This window comes from Vicugna pacos, chromosome X (assembly GCF_048564905.1).
Source record: "Vicugna pacos chromosome X, VicPac4, whole genome shotgun sequence".
Lineage (NCBI taxonomy): Eukaryota > Metazoa > Chordata > Mammalia > Artiodactyla > Camelidae > Vicugna > Vicugna pacos.
This window is the reverse complement of record NC_133023.1, coordinates 50,048,266-50,067,931: the sequence shown is the minus strand read 5'-3', so window position 1 is coordinate 50,067,931 and position 19,666 is coordinate 50,048,266.

The following is a 19,666-nucleotide window of genomic DNA, read 5'->3' as shown; positions in this document are numbered from 1 at the left end:
TATTTAAATATGCATGTTAATATATCTAAATACTAAAAGACTAAACAGAGCATATAACTTCCAAATGATAGAGGGAGAAAAATACAGTGTAAGAAGGAAAATCTCCATTATTCCAAAATATGGTAATAAGTCAGGAAAAAAGGAGGAATTTAATAAATAGACAAATAAGTGCATAAAAAGAAATTAAAAATACCAGCAGTCACAATAAGTTTACCTTGTTAAAGATAAAGGCCATCAGACTATTTTTTAAACCCTGATGTAAACAATTCAAAAGAGATACATCTAAAACAGAAGGGCACAGCTAGGCTGAATGTAAAAGTATGGGAAAGGATATAATAGGCAAATACTAACAATGGATAAAAGATTAGTATGGCTATGTTAATATTAGTCAAAATCGACTATAAGTCAAAATGCATTAGTAGAGATTAAAGTCATTATATAGTGACAAAATGATCAATTCATCATTAATATATAACAAATATAAATGTATATGTGTTTAACAACATAGGCTAAATTTTATAAACAAAAATAACAGAATGATAAGGAGAAATAGACAAACTATACAATCACTGTGGAGAATTTAACACGTTTCTCTCAGTATTGATCAAGCAGACAAAGGGTCAGTAAAGATATAGAGCACCTGAACAAAATTATAAACAAATCTGAACTATTGGACATACATAGAATTTTGCACCCAGAAATTGAAGAATACATATTATTTTTAAGTATGCATGAACATTTATGAAAATTGACCATGTGCTAGGCCATAAGACTAAGTCCAACAATTTCAGAGGATTGGCATCCTGCAGCACAACAAAATGCATTAATTTCAAAAAGATAAAGATACATTTAGAAATGGAAAATGCCCTACTGAAAAACTCATGAGTCAAAGAAGTAATCAATGGAAATTTTGAAAATAATTAGAACTGAAAAATAATAAAGATACTACATAGAAAACTAAAGTAGTACTTGTAAGAAAAATTTTAACCACAAATATTTATAGTTGAAAAGAAAGGCTGAAAATTAATGATTTAAACACTCAACTTAAGAATGTAGAAAAGGAAAGGCAGAATAAACCAGAAGACAGTAGAAGGTCAAAATAACACACATATAATTTTATAAAGTATTTCCAGATTTTCCTTCAGTTTACACTCCCACCAGTAGCACTTGAATATTCTTATTTTCCATATGCTCATTGATACTTGATGCTTCTCCTTCTGACTAATTTTGTAACTTTTTTCTTTATAAATTGGCTATTCATTATTTTATATTTTCACCTGATGAATTGAATGTATATTCATATACTAATGAGCCATTCAGGTTTGTTTTTTTGTGAATTATTTTATTCTATAATTTTCCATGTTTCTATTGGATTTTGAGAGATATTCAAGAGTTAGAACCACATAACTGGTGGCTGAATGTGGAGCATCAGAGAGAGGGAAGAGTCAAGGATAAGGATATCAATTTGGACTTTTCTGAGTTATCATTTCTTCTCATCAAACAGCCCTGGTTCTAAAACTCTCCATGAGTTATGATATCCAGCTACATAATTTGACTTTTTGTCCTCTGAAAAATTTCTGTTTTGTTAATATACTTCTAAGAGTTAGTACCAGAGCTGGACAAAGACCTCTAGGTCATCTTCTCATTATAGACGTGTATAAATTCTGATTTGATATAGCCATGCCATTAATCGTGCATTAATGAAGCAACTGGAACCCATCAATACATGGTGAAATAATAGAACTTTCTGTATTTGGGAGTTTGTGGTGTTGCTTTTTCCAGAAACTAATGTTAAATACCTTTAGAGGTGTGTATAATACCGCCCTCCTCATTACTTAGAAACTGTAGTCTCTATAGCAGCTGGTTGTTAATTCCCCAAATATTTTCTGAGGCACATGTTCTGGATTAGGAGTAGAAAAAAGACAAGTGAGACCAGAGAATGTGTTATATTTCCATAAGAAGCTGGCAGATCTTAACATAGAGAATTTGGTTTTCCAAACACAGACTGCACTTATTTTCTCTGTTCATCTATTTCAAAGATGTTTTCCATCAGTCATAATGCACTGCTGCTTATAAAGAATATTCCTCTTCCTTGGGATGCAAATCAGATTATATGCTCTACTCATAATGGATCAAAGGAATGATTCCAGAGAGACTTCTTACAATAATAAGCATGAGCACAGTTTCTGAAGTCAGACAGACATTTGGATTTCAAATCTGTTTCTGCAACTTGCTGTCTGTGAAATCTTGAGAAAATTATTTAACCTCTCTGATCCACAGTTTCCTCATCTGTAAAACAGCACCTATATTTTTGGAATGTTGTGATGATTAAGTGAGATAATGTATGTACAAAGACCTTGGAACATAGTTAGTCCTCCATAAACATTAATAATTGTATACTATTGTCATTCATTGATACAATAATTCCTGAACATAAAGCAAAGGTAGATTGGGCGTGAAGCATAATGAAGTGGAAAGAACATGGGTATGGAGTTAGTAGACCTGACTTCAAGTCCTAGCTCTACCACTAATACTGAGTATAGAAGCATAGGTATAAAGGACGTATTTCAGGAGAATGAGTGGTACACAGCGTATCTACAGAATAGGCTTTATGGAAAAACATAGTAGAATGGTAATTTCTTGAAGTGTTGAATGCCAAGTTTGGAGCTTTGTAAGGAGTCAGGACATGACTGGCTTTGTGCTTTTGTAATTGCATTTTGGAAGCTGAAGCTGCACCCAAGATTCTTTGCCTTGTGGACCTTTCTACAGATTATTTTAGTTTATAATTTGTCAAGTCACTCAACATTTTAGCCACTTGTGCATCTACATATTCATGCCTAATACATTTCCTCTGTAGAAGAAATTCCAATTATTAGCCAGATTCACTCGTGTCGGTACAACTTTCTCAGACTGGATGAAACAGAAAGTGCCAAGGTTATAATCTGTTCCCCTATATCCTAGGAAAAAAGATTCTCTATCCCCTTAGCCTGCCTCTGACTGCCTTGTCCTGGTCTGGGCTCCACCTGCCACCTATCTGAGCAGGTACTTCTATCTGATCATGGCCCAGGACAGCTCACAAATAAGATTCTAGATTTTAAAAAAGCATATCAATTACTTTTTATTTAAAAATAATTTCAAATTTATGGAAAAGTTGCAAGGATAAGAATAGTATGTAGTTTTATCAATTATTTCTCAATAAAATTAGAAAAAAGAATAGTACATAGGACACCCCTATGCCCTCCAGAGTTTTTCATACTGAAATGCTTGTTTCTGTTATCACAGTTGGAGTTGTTTCCTCCTGTCTGTTGCCACCTCCTTCTTCTACACAGAGAATAACACAGAAAGAAAGGGCCACCAGAAGGTAGTTTCACAAGTGAGCATAGAAGATCTGACCCAGGGAGGTTGCCATGAAAACTCCAGCTATAAAATTTCACTTTATTTAATGTAGATTTTTAATAGGAAAAAATTTTGTATTTATGCTACATTTTTGACATTTTTATTCCACTGGAGTTACCAGGGCCCCAGAGGAGTCCAAGGAGAAAGAAGAGTTACCTAAAGCAGTCAGTCTCCTCATTGGTTGCCAAGGAAACATCCTCTGCTGATAAAGAAAGGCTTATGCAGTATCAACTTCATAGTTGGGGGAGGAGGGCTTTGCCCAAAGCTTGTGGCTAGGCCCTAGGAGGCATGGGGTTCAGGTCACAGAAACCCTACTTCTTACACTTTCAGAGCAAAAGGGAATAAATAGCCAATTGTTCTCAGGAAGACACCATGACTTTGGATCCTTGGAGTCTCCTCCATGCTAATCACAGATTCTTACCACAAATTGCCACTCTTCAAGCAGCTTACAAGATTAACGTTCAAAACTCAGTTGCATTTCTTTACACTAATGATGAACCAACAGAAAAAGAAATTAAAGAAACAATCCCAATTAAAATAGCACCTAAAGTAACAAAATATCTAAGAATAAATCTAACCAAAGAGGTAAATGACTTATACATGAAAAACTATAAAACACTGATTAAGAAAATTAAAGTAGAGTTAAAAAAATGGAAAGATATCCCTTCTCCTGGATTGGAAGAATCAATATTGTTAAAATGGTCATACTGCCCAAGGCAATCTACACATTTAATGCAATCCCTATCAAATTACCCAGGACATATTGCACAGAAATAGAACAAATCATAATAAAATTTATATGGAACCACAAAAGACCCAGAATTGCCAAAGTATTACTGAAGAAAAAGAAAGAGACTGAAGGATTAACTCTCCCAGACTTCAGACAATACTATAGAGCTACAGTAACCAAGATAGCATGTTATTGGTACAAAAACAGACATATGGATCAATGGAACAGAATAGAGAGCCCATACATGAACCCACAAAATTTTGGTCAACTAAACTATGACAAAGGAGGCAAGAATATACAATTGAATAAAGACAGTCTCTTCAGCAAGTGGTGTTGGGAAAACTGGACAACAGCATGTAAATCAATGAAGGTAGAACACTCCCTTACACCATACACAAAAAGAAACTCAAAATGGAGCAAACACTTAAACATAAGACAAAATACAATAAATCTCCTAGAGGAAAATATAGGCAAAACTTTATCTGACATACATCTCAAAAACGTTCTCCTAGAACAGTCTACTCAAGCAATAGAAATAAAAGCAAGAATAAACAAATGGGACCTAATGAAACTTACAAGCTTCTGCACAGTAAAGGAAACCATAAGTAAAACAAAATATAACACATGGAATGGGAAAAAAGTTTTGCAAATGAAACTGACAAAGGCTTGATCTCCAGAATATATAAGCAGCTTATAAGACTTAATAAGAAAAAAATAAAAAAACCCAATCCAAAAATGGGCAAAAGATCTAAACAAGCAATTCTCCAAGAAAGACATACAAATGATCAATAAATACATGAAAAAATGCTCAATATCACTAATTATCAGAGAAATGCAAATCAAAACTACAATGAGATTTCACCTCACACCAGTCAGAATTGCCATCATTCAAAAATCCACAAATGACAAATGCTGGAGAGGCTGTGGAAAAAGGGGAACCCTCCTTCACTGCTGGTGGGAATGCAGTTTGGCGCAGCCACTGTGGGAAACAGTATGGAAATTCCTTGAAAGACTATGAATAGACATACTATATGACCCAGGAATACCGCTCCTGGGTATATATCCAGAAGGAACCCTACTTCAAGATGACACCTGCACCCCAATATGCATAGAAGCACTATTTACAATGGCCATGACATGTAAACAGCCTAAATGTCCATGAACAGGTGACTGGATAAAGAAGAAGTGGTATATTTATACAATGGAATACTATTCAGCCATATAAGCCAACAACATAAAGCCATTTGCAGAACGTGGATGTTCCTGGAGAATGCCATTCTAAGTGATGTAAGCGAGAAAGAGAAAGAAAAATACCATATGAGATCATTCATATGTGAAATCTAAAAAACTTAATAAATTAATACAAAACAGAAACAGACTTATAGACATAGAATTCAAACTTGTGGTTGCTAAAGGAGGGGGTGTGGGAAGGGACAGACTGGAATTTCAAAATGTAGAATAAACAAGATTATACTGTATAGCACTGGGAATTATATACAAGATCTTTTGGTAGCTCACAGCGAAAAATAATGTGACAATGAATATATGTATGTTCATGTATAACTGAAAAATTTTACTCTACACTGGAATTTGATACATTGTAAAATGACTATAATTCAATAAAAAATGTAAAAAAAAAAAAGATTGCTGCCCTTCAGGACCTTATTCTCCCTCACTACCCAATTCATAAGGTTTGGCTCCTGTTCTCAAAAGACTGTTAGAACATAACTAGGTGCCATTTTGGAAACTGATCCTAATTTCATAGAGGCATCATGGGACTGTGAGTAAAACAATTAAACTAAGAGTCAACAGTCTCAACTCTGATAGTGACAATTTGTAAGACTCTTGGTCCAGATTCTCTCTGAGCCTGAGTCTCTCCATCTGGCAAATGAAAGAAGAGGGAATTGAGCTGGGTGATTTCTGAGGTCCCTTTGAACTCTGATGTTTTCTGAGTCAATACTGTCTCATCATTTTCCCTCCACCCTGAGGTTAGCCTTGGTGTTCTAACAGTAATGAGAAAGGAGAACACCAATTCAGGCCTTCCTCACATGGACAGTGTGGACACTTTTGTCTCTGATATGTGTGTCTAACCCTTCAAATAAGTTAGCATGCTGTTCTTTGTATGGTTCATGGTAAATGAGAAGAGCAAAGATAAATAACCCACAAAGTAATTGAACTGAGCCCATTGGCTTCAATAAGGTGTGCTAATCAACTGAGCTAATCTGCTATACACTAATAAAGCAGATTAATGGCCTTATCTGAGCTTCCCAAGAGAAGATACCAGGAAGAAAAAGGTTCCAAAATAATTATTTTCCCCTGAAAAAGGAAGGATAAAAGGAAGGAAATTAGCACTTCTTAAGGACATACTATATCAAACCCTGTGTTTATTATACACCTTTTCATACATTACCTCATTCTGCTATAAGATGGTTCCAGATAAGTATTTGTCACCTTATTGACTCCCAAGGTTAACTCATCTTTATCTCTTGTCATCCCTTGTGTGTCACTCTCTTGAAGAGGATGACACTCACAAAGAAGAGGGCCATTATTTGGAAAATGACTTAAGAGTGGCTGCTTCTATTGGAATCTTTGTTATCATGTTTAAACCTCTTATTGGCTTCAAAAGGTCCAGATCTCTCACCTCCAGGTAAGACAGATGTTGAAACTTAAGTTCCACAAACTGAAAAGTCTTACCCAAGGTAACACACTAGCAAGTGTCAGAGCTGGAATTGGAATCTAAGACTCTGATACCATGTCCAGTCTTTTCTCTACTGCCCCTTATAGGGGTACTTAGATTCCTCCATTCTCGGGGAATAGGAATAATAGAACAGGTGTAAACCTCAGGAACACTGAATGGGCAACCTTGAAAAGTTGTGAGCTTTAGTTCCCAGAAGATGCTTCAAATTGGGAGAGCTTCCCATGTTCAGGGGCTGAAAAATGTACACAATTTAGCAAAGCAGCTTAGAGAGCTGCTGAATTAATATTTCCTGTGGGGCCAACTGACATCCTTCAAAGTCTAATGACCCCCCTTCCTGGGCTCTCAGATGTCTGCCTGTGACCCCTCAACAGATAAAGTACATTCTTTACTGGATACGTTTGCCCTCACAAACTAAAAGCCCTAGGTAATACCTAATCTCGCAATAGCTCAGACTGGCTTGTTTTAGCCTACTTTAATTTGCCAAAGTCATAAACCCCACTGCTCTTCACATACCTCTTATCTGTGTGGCCCACTGTAGTCTATGGCAGTGTACCTCTAATAAACTCCTTTACTATTCTCCTCCTTCATCTCTGGTAAATTATTTTACCAAACCACAACACCAGCCTGCCACATTGTGTCCCATATTTCCATTTAAAGAAAATGACATTGTGATACCAGGGAGACATCAGTATAGCCTGAGTTAGCTCTAGTCCACTCCCTCAGTCATCCCACTTTCTGTGTCATTAAAATGTTATTCACTTCTCTGGCCCTTGCCTACTGCTTCTTGGAAGACAAAGGAAGCCTAAAAACTGATGAGAAGTTCCCTGGAGCCCCCCAGCCAGCTTCAGACTCCATATGATGAAGTCCGGCACCTGGGCATTTGGCCAGCAGTATCTCAGCTTCATGAAATTACCCACAACAAAGAGCAAAGGAAAGAGTGAGAAAGGCCCAGGAAGGTGGCAAAAACTATTTTTTTCTCACGTTGAAATAAATTCATGGCAAAACAGGGCCCTCAGCAGTTTTTACCTCTGGTTCTGGCCAACTCATCTGAAATAAGCCATAAAACTTTCACTGGCATAGAGCCATGAATTACACACACTTAATGCCTTCCACATGCATGGGCTTCCTACCTTGCACTAAATCTTATACCAGGTACACTAAGCAACTTTATTGCATTAACTCCTCCAAACAACCCTAGAGAATGAGGCTAATAAAAGTTGGTGCTCAGTACGTGCTATGTTTTTGGCTCTGTTCTCGAAGCTTTGCATATATTAACTCATTTAATCCTCACAACAACAAATCTATATGGAAAGTTCTACAACATTTCATCAATTTTCAGATGTACTTTAAAAAATTAACAGCCTTAAAATGTAGATGTATCTTGGTTTTTTTTTTAAACCTTGTTTTTCTTCACAGCACTTATCACAAGTTATGCATTTGCTTGTGATTTCATCTCTCACTAAACTCTGAGCTCTTTGAGGACAGAACATTTTGACATTTTTGACCTTCTTGTTCACTATCTTATCCCAAGCACTCAGCACACAACCTAATACATAGTAAGTTCTCAGAAAATATTGAATAAATTAATCACACCATTAATAAAGTTGACACCTCAAAATGGAAAGGTGATTGGAATCATCTAAGCCATCCCTCTGCTTCTATGCAAAAATATTTGCAAAATTAACCCACTTTAATAAAGCCTTCTCCAGGAAATTTGATTCAATATCAATTATATCTTCTTTAGAAAATCCTTTCACACTCCCTTTTCCTTCCTTCCATCCCACCCAATCCCTTCTGTTCTTCTCATGATTGCCTAATTGTCATCTCCTAAGAGAAGACATAACTGATTCACTGGTTAGATTTCTACCTTGTTATTCTCTATGACAGCAACTTATTTACTTTCTCTATAATGTAAATCACAGTCTCTAGATATTTAGTTATTTAGTTATTTGTTTACTTACTTGTTGTCTGTTTCTCCCATGAAAACATAAGGTTCATGCTGTCAAGATCTTATCTATCTTATTTACCACTATATCTTTGTGGTGCATGTCCTTGAGTAGTGAGAAGCAGACAATAAATCATAAATGTGTGATATGTCAAGTTAAAGCAAAATGTTATAAAGAAAAATAAAGTGAGGTTAGATTGGTGCTAGGTAGTTAAATGACATAAATGGGGCTGTGGTGTTTGAAGGGGGTAATGTAGAAGCACAAATGTACTCAGCAGGCTTGGAGGCAGGACAGTGTAATGTAAGATAAAGGGGTTGTGAGAAAGAGTGGGATACTCCAGGGAAGTCTGACAAGGGCCCTTTTCTATGGTCCTCTTTTTTTGGTCAGGTGGGAGGGAGACAGAAAGGAAGGAGGCAGGGTACAACCATTAAAAGAATGACACAGCAATTAGCACCAAGATAGCATAAGATTCAATTCCCAGTAGACCATGAGCTTCACTATATGTTCATTATAATACATTAATGTGCCAAATGGCACTCCTACAGGTGCCATGACAATGTAAATTCTGACCATAAAAAGTAAAAAAAAGTGGGTGACAGTCCAGTTCCTGGGAGTCCCAGCCCCTTTCCCAAAATAGTTGGAATAATCCTCCCATTTGTTAGTATATGAAGTTACCAAGCCCATAAAAATTAACAACCCCCACACCTCAGGGCCAATCTCATTTTTCCTAGCTGACCCCATGCTCTGAGGCCACCACTCTACCTTCTGAGTAAGATGGCCCACATTCTGCCTATGGAATGTGCATCTCCTAGGCCTTTCTCTTGTTTTTTGAGATGGTCCACACACTGTCTATAGAGTGTGTATCTACTTTTAATTTAACTTACTTTAATCACCCTGTCCAATGCCTTGAGGCTTCTTTGGCCTTCTGAAACAGCTTACACTCTCTCTAGGGAGTATGTATCTCTCTGAATAAATCTATCTTCACTCTACTGTGGCTCATTCTTGAATCATTTCCTGCATGAAGCCAAAGACCCTCACTTGATGGGGCATATCCCAGGGACTTGCCTGGGATTTGGGACATGGCCATCTTCTCACATCTCACATTTTTTTCTGTGTCAGGAGGAGCAAGAGAAGCTGTGGCTTCTATCCACCTGAACTTCCTAAGCTCTGCCCAGTAGCAAGGTGTTGTTAGGTGATAAGGTTCTTGTCTTGTTGCAGAAAGAATTAAGAAACAAGATGTGGAGGTCAAGAAAGCAAAGCAAGGATTTATTAAGTTGTAGCTAGTATGCTTTCAAAGAAAGAGCGAGGAGACCCAGCTGGATAGCTGCCTTGAGTTTCTTTGGCAAGCTCATTATATGGGTGTAAAAGTGAATGGGCAGAATATTTATTGGCAGGGAGGGGTTTGGGGTCATCTTTCCTGAACTTCATCCCAGCTCCACATTCTTAGTTAGGGAGGAGGGATTTTTTGTCCTTATTTAGTCTTGATCAGGAAGTTGGGTGAGGTCATAATGAACAAAGGTTACATTTGGATGGGGGTATCATAAGCAAAAGTTTACATTCAGATGGAGGTCATAATGCATGAAAGCTTACATTTGGATGGTGGAGATTCCTGTCTTGTCCCACCTTTCTTTGCCTCCAGGACATTTGTTAACACAAAATGTATAGTTTCTTATCAGTCCAGAGGATCCTGTTTTTCTTGGTCTGTTAAAGGACCCCCATTGTTCACAAGACGTATGGTTCTCTGCCATTTGGCCCATGTCTCCCTTTATTCATATCTATCTACCTTCCTGCTCTAACAAAGGGACTCAAGTTGTTGCCAGTAACTAAGTTCTTTTCCCATCACAGAAAGAATTCAGAGATGGGACACAGAGGTTAAGAAAGTGGGGATTTATTAAGGGATAGATAGTATACTCTCAAGGAGAGCGGGCAGGCTCAGGTGAGCAGCTGCCCTGAGTTTCTTTGGCAAGCTGGTTAAATAGAGTGTAAAAATGAATGGGCAGAATATTCACTGGGGTAGGAAGGGCGTGGGGATCATAACTCCTGAGTTTCATCTCCACTCCACCTTCCCAAAGGAAGGAGAGATTTTTGTCCTTATTTAGTCTGGATCAGAAGTGACATGGCAGTGGCGCATGATGGGTACTGCTGATCTGCAAGACTAATTTTATTGAAATGAGGGGATAATTAGCAAAAAGTTACATTTGGACACTGGAGATTCCTGCCTGTTCCCATCTTTCTTTGTCAGCCTCCAGGCCACTTGTCACCCCCAAAAGTGTGACTACTTATCAGCCTGGAGGTTCCTGGTTCTCTTTCTCTGCCCAGGAAACCCTGTTGTTTACATGATGTAGGGGTTCCTGCATTTGGCCTGTGCCCCCCCTTTTTTTGCCCAATTCCTGCCATTTGGCCTTTGTTCCCCTTTCTCTGCTCATATGTAGCTATCTACTTGCTCTAACAAAGTTACCCAGCATTACTTCCTAAACCAGAGGCTAATGAGGTGCCTCTTAGGTCCTTTAGGACTCAGCATGTGATGGGCTATGCAACTTCCAACAAATCTGCTGCTTTCTGATCTGTAATATATAGGCTTTGGATTATCTAGTTTATAAGGGTCTTTCTGAACAGAACATTCCACAAGTCTATGAAAACTAAGTCTAGGTCAACTCCTTAGCACTGTTCCTTGAGATTCCCTCTCCACTTTACCTGTGCCTAGAAAGAGATCCTTGTTCTTATCTATCATCTTCTGTCTACATAGAATCAGGCTGGAAGGATGTAGAAGAAGTGTGGGAGGAGCCACCCCATGAAGAAAGAGCAGTTTTCCATGAAATGAGTAAGGAAGTGGAAAACTGGCAGGCTTGGAAATGATCTTGCTTGCTACTGACCACCTCTACTCCTCTTCAAAGTTTAGGGGAAAGGGGGAGGAATGAGAGCCAGAACAAGGGGTACAGAACAGTTTTGAGGATGAACTCCTGCCATGATGACTCAGATTTGGGGAAATTGAGGGGAACAGACCTTCTAAAGAATATTTATCTTTTTGTGCAGTGTCTATAGGGCACCATAGGCTCCACAAACCTGCAGAGACCAGTTCTTGGCATTAGGTTAAATACTGACTTTCTGTAAAAGCAGCCAAGCATTTTCAACATTGCAAATGGCTTAACTTTCATTATGTCAGCAGATTCGTGCTACTAGCATTCCTGAAAGATTAAAATAAGAATTTCCAACCCCCATAGCTTAAAGAGGCTGAGGAAAAGGGAGTGATTTTCTCAAGGCTTGGAACTGGGGCTGGCCTCTAGACTCACCTTCCAATGTGTTATATTGCCTAAGCCAACCAATCCTATTGCTTCCTTTTAGTCTTCCTCAGTTGCCAACTTGTCACTCCTCTCTAAGGCCTCAAGCCGCAAGACTTTATAGGCAAGAGATTCTTAAGAGAAATAAGAATATCACTGAATTTAGTGAGTGAAATGAAAAATGCTAAAGAGGGCATCTGCAGTAGAGTAGACAAATCAGGAGATAGAATAAGTGATTTAGATAATAGGAACTTTGAAATAACACATTTGGAGAAGAAGAAAGAAAAACAAATGAAAAAGAACAAAGAAAGACTATGTGATCTTTGGGATGCCATTAAATGCAAAAGTATTAGAAAAATTGGGGTTCCAGAAAAAAGAAGAGAGGGACAAGGGGGCAGAAAGTTTATTTAAATAAATAATAGCCAAGAAATTCCCAAACCTGAGGAGAGACTTGGATATCCAAGTTCACAAAGCAAAAGCACAGAATGGCTAAATGGATTTAAAAAACAAGACCTAACTATATGCTGCCTATAAGTGACTCACTACAGATTTATGGACACACATAGGCTCAAAGTGAAGAGATAAAAAAGATATTCCATGCAAGAGGAAACCAAAAGGAAGCAGGGCCAGCTATGCTTATATCAGATAAAATAGACTTTAAGCCAAAAATGGTAACAAAAGACAAAGAAAGTCATTATATAATGATATGGCATCAATCAATTCATCAAGAAGATATAATAACCATAAGTATGTAAGTGTTCAGTTTTGCAGCACCTAAATAAGCAAGTACTAACAGATCTGAAGGGAGAAATAGATAGCAAGACAGCACTAGTACAAGACTTCAATACCCCACTTAAGCAATGGATGGATCATTCAGATAGAAGATCAACAAGGAAACAAGGAGCTGAAGGATGAGAACATTATTGGTCTGAAGGTATTAATTGTGCCTAACTTTTCATCCTTGGAATAATGTAAATTTTGTTTATGTGAATGAATAGATACAAACTTGGCTTCTGATTTTTCCTATCTACTTGAGAATTGGTTTTATCATCTCCAAGCCAGCCAAAAATTATTTCAATTCCAGCTATTCTTCCATCTGCAGGACCAGCTGAATTTCGTTTCTACTTACATATCCCCTTCATTTGTCATTATAAGCTACCTGATTGGTTGAAATTGTTAGAAATAAACTTTATAGATTTTTCTGAAAAAAAAATCACTGAATTTAGAACATGCAGGCTGGTGTTGACTTGAAAACAAAAAACAAAAAACAAAAAACACAACCTAAGCATTGTGAGTTGAGTTTTTTCAGTGTTTTGCTAAGAACTATATCCTGGAAGACAACCTCTCAGATACCTCTGAGAAATTGTTCCAAACAGGTAAGGAAGGAGCCAGGATATACATGATTTTTTGTTGGGTGAAAAAAATACAGTGGAACACAAGATTACTGCAAATCACAAAGAACAGATATCTCAAGTGAATGATTTTAGTGCTTTTTTATATAGGAGAAGATGCAGGAATCTGGGTCTTTGAAATTTTTCCTTAGATATGTATCTTATCTATCTAGGGTCCTGGGGGTGTTATCCAAAGCATGTCTCTCTCCATCCTGAATTCCCCTTAGGAGCACTATTGGTGGGTAACTGAAGTGGCTAATGGCTTGATCCTTGTAGAACTGGAATGGCAGGCAATATTTTTTCCTTTACACTGGAAAGGTAACTAGAGACCATCTAGCCGGGGGCTTTCATGTAATTGTCAACATGTCTAAGAGGATTCATCATATTCCTAGTAGTGGGGAGTAGGAGGTGGTAGGAACTAATAGGGTCAATGATTCTTAATGAGTAGTGCATCAGAACTAACATGATAAAGTGGACAGAAACTGTAGCTGCATGCTATGTAGACTCAAGGGAATTCAGATTCTAGAGTTGGCATGTAAAGGAGAAATTGAGACTAGTCAACATTATCTTTAAATATTCCTTAAATCACCAGGATTTATGGGTCCTTATTTCTTGTTAACAATCACAGTCAACCACACAGGCAACTTATTGTGCCTGTGCTTGGTCCTGGGCCCAAGATCTCATTAAGTTTGCATTTTACAACAGCCAGGTAGCAAGATCACAGCTCATTACTCCCATTTTACAAAGGAAAAGACTGAGGCCAAAGTCACATAGCGCCAGTGGTAGAGCTGCCCTGGTTTCTATTTCAGTGCTCTTTCTGCCATACCATTATCTCTCTGGACATGTAGAAGAAAAAGAACTGCTGCAACTTATGCAACACTTATTATTCTTTGCTAACCTCTGCACCAAGGAATTTATGTTTATTAGTTTAATTGAGATGCTCATTGTGAAAGGGAGCAGAACCCTGTGGGCTTTACCCTCACTCTTGCCTCTTGTTTATAAAAAAAGTCTCTCAGGCCTCCCTAAGCCTTAGAAGAGCAAGCTGAAGCAGTTGATTAAGTCTGCAGGCATTAAGGGATGGCAACAACTCTGACCACCTATTTCAAGGATTAACTGAGATTATTTCTTCATTTCCCTTTAAAACTTTCATATTTGAACAGAATTCTAGAGTTTTTTTAGGGGGATGCTGGGTACACCAGATTGCAGGCATTCTGATTAAAAGCAACTTTCCTTTTTGTCACCAACGCTGTTTACCCCCAAGGATCATACCTCTGTCCCTCCCTCAAATAGAAACTAGTTACTCTTATCTAAGTCTCAGGAGGCAGCTGCAGAGACAAAACAAGAGCTGGTTAGAACCCGACAGGGTCAAGTGTGGTGGAGGATTTGACTTCCTGTGGACTTTGAGCCTTATTATATGCTCATTATAATGTATTAACATGCTAAAAGACATACCCACCAGTGCCATGACAGTTGATGATTGCCATGAAAATAACTGGAAAAGCCCACGCAAGGACTGAAAAGCTTGAACAAGGACTGATTGGGTCCATCACATCTAGAAGGAGGACATGATGGCAGAAGACTCTCATAAAACACCACATGGCCCGACCTGGGCCAGAGCTATCTCTACCGTCCATCTTGGCTAATGGCTCCCCTCTCAAGCAATTTTTCTTTCCTTCTCCCTGCTCAAGCACTTTCCTTCCTTTTCCTCTTTTGAGAAATAAAAGCAGTTTTCTGTCTGCCCCTCTGCTTCAGCTGTGAATTCTTCCCAGCCAGCAGGCAAGGACCCACACTTTGGTGAGCCTCCTAATTTAGGGGATTTCACTATCAGCTAATGGTTGGTGGTATATGAAGGAAAGATTGAGGAAAGATAGCATCAGAAAGGAGGCTACTGCAATTGATTAGATGGAATAAGAGCCCATCCTAGGAAACTGGTGGTGGAAATGGAAAGGAAAAGAGAAGTGGGAGAGACTTCTACAGGATTAGTTGGAAACAGCAAGATCCTGAGGACACTGGACACATGAGTTTTGATGGAGATAAAGATAAATAAACGTGTGCTTTAAAGAAAGATGCTGTTCAGATTGTTATCTTGCATCTGTAAAGCTAGCTAGTTTCTGGAAGAATCCCAGCCTAATGTAGGTGTCTACACTTCAGTAACCATATTCCTGTCTACTCCTCCCCCAAAATGGAATTTCTCTCAAATATGGGTACTCATTGGTAGCTCCAAATCCATCCATGTACTCGCCATAAATCATGTTCCACAGACTCTCAAAATTCCATCAGCTTTCACTTCTACAATGCGTTCATCTAGGGAAAAGGAGTTTGGCAGGATCTCCTGCAGGATTTTGGTTCTGCATAATCTAAGTGAGGATGCTTCCTACTGTGTCCAGCTTCATCCTATCTCCCAAATGCAAGTGTATACCTACATCTCAAATTCAACATGTTTAAAACCTGCCCTTGATTCAACCTCTTTGATTTTCTAGTTTCTATAGACAGTCCCTCTATTCTCCCATCCTTGAGAGTTAAGATTTGGAATCATCCCAGACTTCTCTGACCTCTGCACTCCCACATCAAATCAATCACAAAGCCTTATCAATTCTCCCACTGCAGCAGAGGTGACTTCAGTATGGGCTTTCTCTTCTGCACTGCACAAGTTAAAGCTCTTATTACCACTGATCTGGATTATTGTAGTAACTGTTCTTCCTGCCTCTTCTTTCTTCTCTGATTTATCCTGCACCAAACAACCACCTTATGATGGCCTGTACACTGACCTATTCATGGAAACACAGAGATAACAACAACATGGCCCTTAAGAACCTGACACCTAGTTAAGGAATACAGGTGAAAAATCAATGCAAAAATAAACCCCGACAAGTGTTTTATTGAAAGCATGAATGAAAATGTTTTAGAAACATGAAGAGGAATAAATGTAGTATTTTTGTTGTGTTTGTTGGGTAAAATATTTGAAAGGACAGCTTCACAGAGGGGGCGATACTTAAATAGGATCTTAAAGGTTAAATAGCTGACCTAGTGGAGAAGGAGGAGAAAAGCACGGTAAGCACCAGTAAAGACATGCATGATGATATGAGGTGGTTACACGGGGACTGTTGAACAGCCTGAATAGTCAAAACACAGAAGCAATCCTGTAAGTCAGGGGATAGAACTCCAATGAATCAAGCAGAAATCCAAGCCCTCTTGTAGGAAGTAAGGGTGGGGAGAGGCCTGTATAGCTATCTCAAAGAGGATTCAGGCTTGGTGTGTGTGTGTGGAGGAGAGGCTGTCCAAACTGGGGCTTGTTTCCTGGCAACAGGATGAAAGCCCAATAACTGTGCCCAGGAGAGTGCCAGAGCAGGACTTTCATTCAGCATCCAGCTCCTTCTGGCCCCATTTGAGCAGTCAGCTCAGTTCACTAGCTTTGCCCTATCCCCCAGGGGAACAGTCAGAATTGGCTCCAGTACTCTTCCAGCCAAGCACTGCTATCAGCTAGCTCTGCCTACCTTCCAATCAGTATCCCCAGAACCTCCTCATTCCCACCCTGTGTTTCCCAGAAAATGCTTGTGCTTTTCCCAAAGAAACACCTGGCCCCTACGCATTCTTTTCTAGGCCTCATCAGCATTTGGCACTGTAAGGATCCAGAACACCCCAAATTCTCTGCTTTTACTCTTTCATCCCAAAGTACTCTCCTTTGGCTGAGGCCCCTCAGCCTCGTTGGCTCATACTCTAAGTGTGTGTGTGTGTGTGTGTGTGTGTGTGTGTGTGCGTGCTGTGGTATTTCCACTAGCTCCTTCAAAACAGGGGCCTCTGTGCTTTTTTCACTTGTGGATTCCCTACAGCACTCAGCATAAGATCTTGAAGAGTGGAAAGAGTCAGTGATGTCTGTTGGTGAATGGGACTGAGCTCTAAACCCAAATCATTTCTTCTTGCCCTTTCCCAGTTCCTTAGAATATAGTGCCAGACACTACAGATTAGCCAGAAATTCTCTCAACACTTGCCAGCCCATACCTTCATCTCTCAGTGCCCCTCTCCCTTCATTCTCCATTCCGTTCAGAATCACTCAGCTAGAGGTCTTTTCTTGCCTTGGACTCTCCTCTCTGCTCAGGATTCCCAGTCTTCTCTGGGACTCCCTAGTACCTGCTTCTCTCAACAGTGGCCCCAACCCCGATCTCCATTTCCTGGCCTCCACCGGCCCCAGACTCCTACTCTGAAGCCCTATTCATTCCTTGGGAGTCTTTTCTGCAGTCTCAGCCCCGGACATCGCGCTGTGGAATCTGCACCAGACTCCCTCCTCTCCCCCTCGCAGCTATCCTGTAGCCCCTCCCCCGGGCGGTCTTAGGACCGGAGGCTCTCCCCAGCCCACTTCCATCCAATCCGTCCCAGTTGCAGTTCAACCCAGCCTCCTCCCTTGTGCCCCCCCCCGCCCCCATCCCCTGACAGATGACTCACTCCCTTATTTAACGAGCCAGGAGGAGCCAGGTTGGATGGCCTTGGAGCAGGCTAAGGGGAGGTTCAAAACCCTCCAAGCGAGCCAGGAATCTCTGGTTAATAGGCTGCTCTGTGCCCTCAGGGGCTGCGCTCACTGGATCTCTGTTTGCTTTCTTCTCTGGCCCTCTCCAGACAGTTAGAGGAGTCTCACTCCCTAGCTCTCTGGGCGCGCCCACCGGCCTGGGGCACAGGGAGAGTGCGGGGATGGGGTGGAGGACAGTAGATTGCTAAGGAGAGCTTTGCCCCTGCGGCAACCCCACCACCACCCCTGCTGCTCTTGGCCCTCACAGGCTGCCACTGAGACCTTACTGCCCCATCCCTTGGACAAAGACAGTGCTGGACAAGCCCCATCGATCGCTCCCCACGCTCCAGATCTGGCTGGCTTCAGCTCCCGGCTGTCCACAAAGAAGATCAGAGCAAGGTATGTAGTTGGGGCAGCGGGGAGGAAACAGGTGGCCGTTGTGCTGTGCAGAGTGGTCAGGCCCCTCACAGGAAGACGCACTCGGGAATATGGCGGAGGTGGGGGTAGGGGGTCAAGGCTGAGGGAGAATGTGCCCCAACTCTGACTCCACTTCCAGCAGCTTCCAAGCCGAGCCAACACCCTGTGTCCCACTCCAAACTTAGAGATATAGACATCACCTCACCTTTGAAGAGTGAAAACCACTTCTTTCTTCCCTGATCTGCCTGGAGTGGGAGCTGGGGAGTCAGAGTCTGAGAGAGTAGAATGCCAGGGTGCTCTGCAGGCCTGGGTTCTTCTCAGTCAGAGAAATGCAGCATAGGCAGAGGGAATCTCCCTCCCCCCTCCAGACTGGGGATGATGATTCCCCAACCCTATCCAGAGTTCAGAGAGGGTGAGGATTTCATTTTGTCCCATCTGGCCCCAGAAGCTTTTCTTCACCAAGCCACAGTTTATTCATCTATTAAATGAGACTACCAAAGTCCACCCAGAGTGCTACTCTGAGGATTATAGGCGGCAATGTTTGTGCAGAGCTGTCGACTCACAGTTTTTACTTCTCTTTGCTCTTGAAACTGCAACTTTTTATATTATTATTAGTGAAGTATAGCTGATTTACAATGTTGTGTTACTTTCCAGCAAAGTGATGCAGTTTATATATATTTTTTTCTTTTTCAGATTCTTTTCCTTTATAGTTCATTATAAGATATTGAACTTAGTTGACCCTACAACATTTGAATGATAGAAATCTGGCATGTTTCCTGTGGAGTGAGATTCTTGACTTTCTAGGCACAAATTATGCTAAATTAGCTACCTCAAGGACAAAGACTTAGGAGACAAGTCGGGGTGGTCAGGGAAAATCCAGAAGAAAAGAGGAACCATGAGAGGAGAAACTCTACTGACTAAAGAATTCCAAGGAGAGGAAGAGCCCTGGAAAATAGAAAGAGATGCCAGCAGGGAAATAAAACCTGAGAAAGACATAAAGTCCCATTGATTTGAACAGGGTAACCCCAGGAGAAAAATTAGACTCCCAGAAGAAAGGAATGAAGCCTCAGGGATTCAGAGAGGATACCAGAGGGGAAAAAAGATGATACCACAGAGACATAGGGGGCAGCAAATCCCATGAGACCGAGAAACCCTAGAAACCCAGGAGAAGGATAAAACTGCAGAAAAGTGGGGAAGCCCCAAGAATGCCAGAAAAAAAATCACAAGCTAGAAATGGAACTGCAGAAAATGAGTGAGGTCCCAGTGATGCAAGGAAGGGTCTCTAAAAAACAGCACTGCAGAAAAGGGG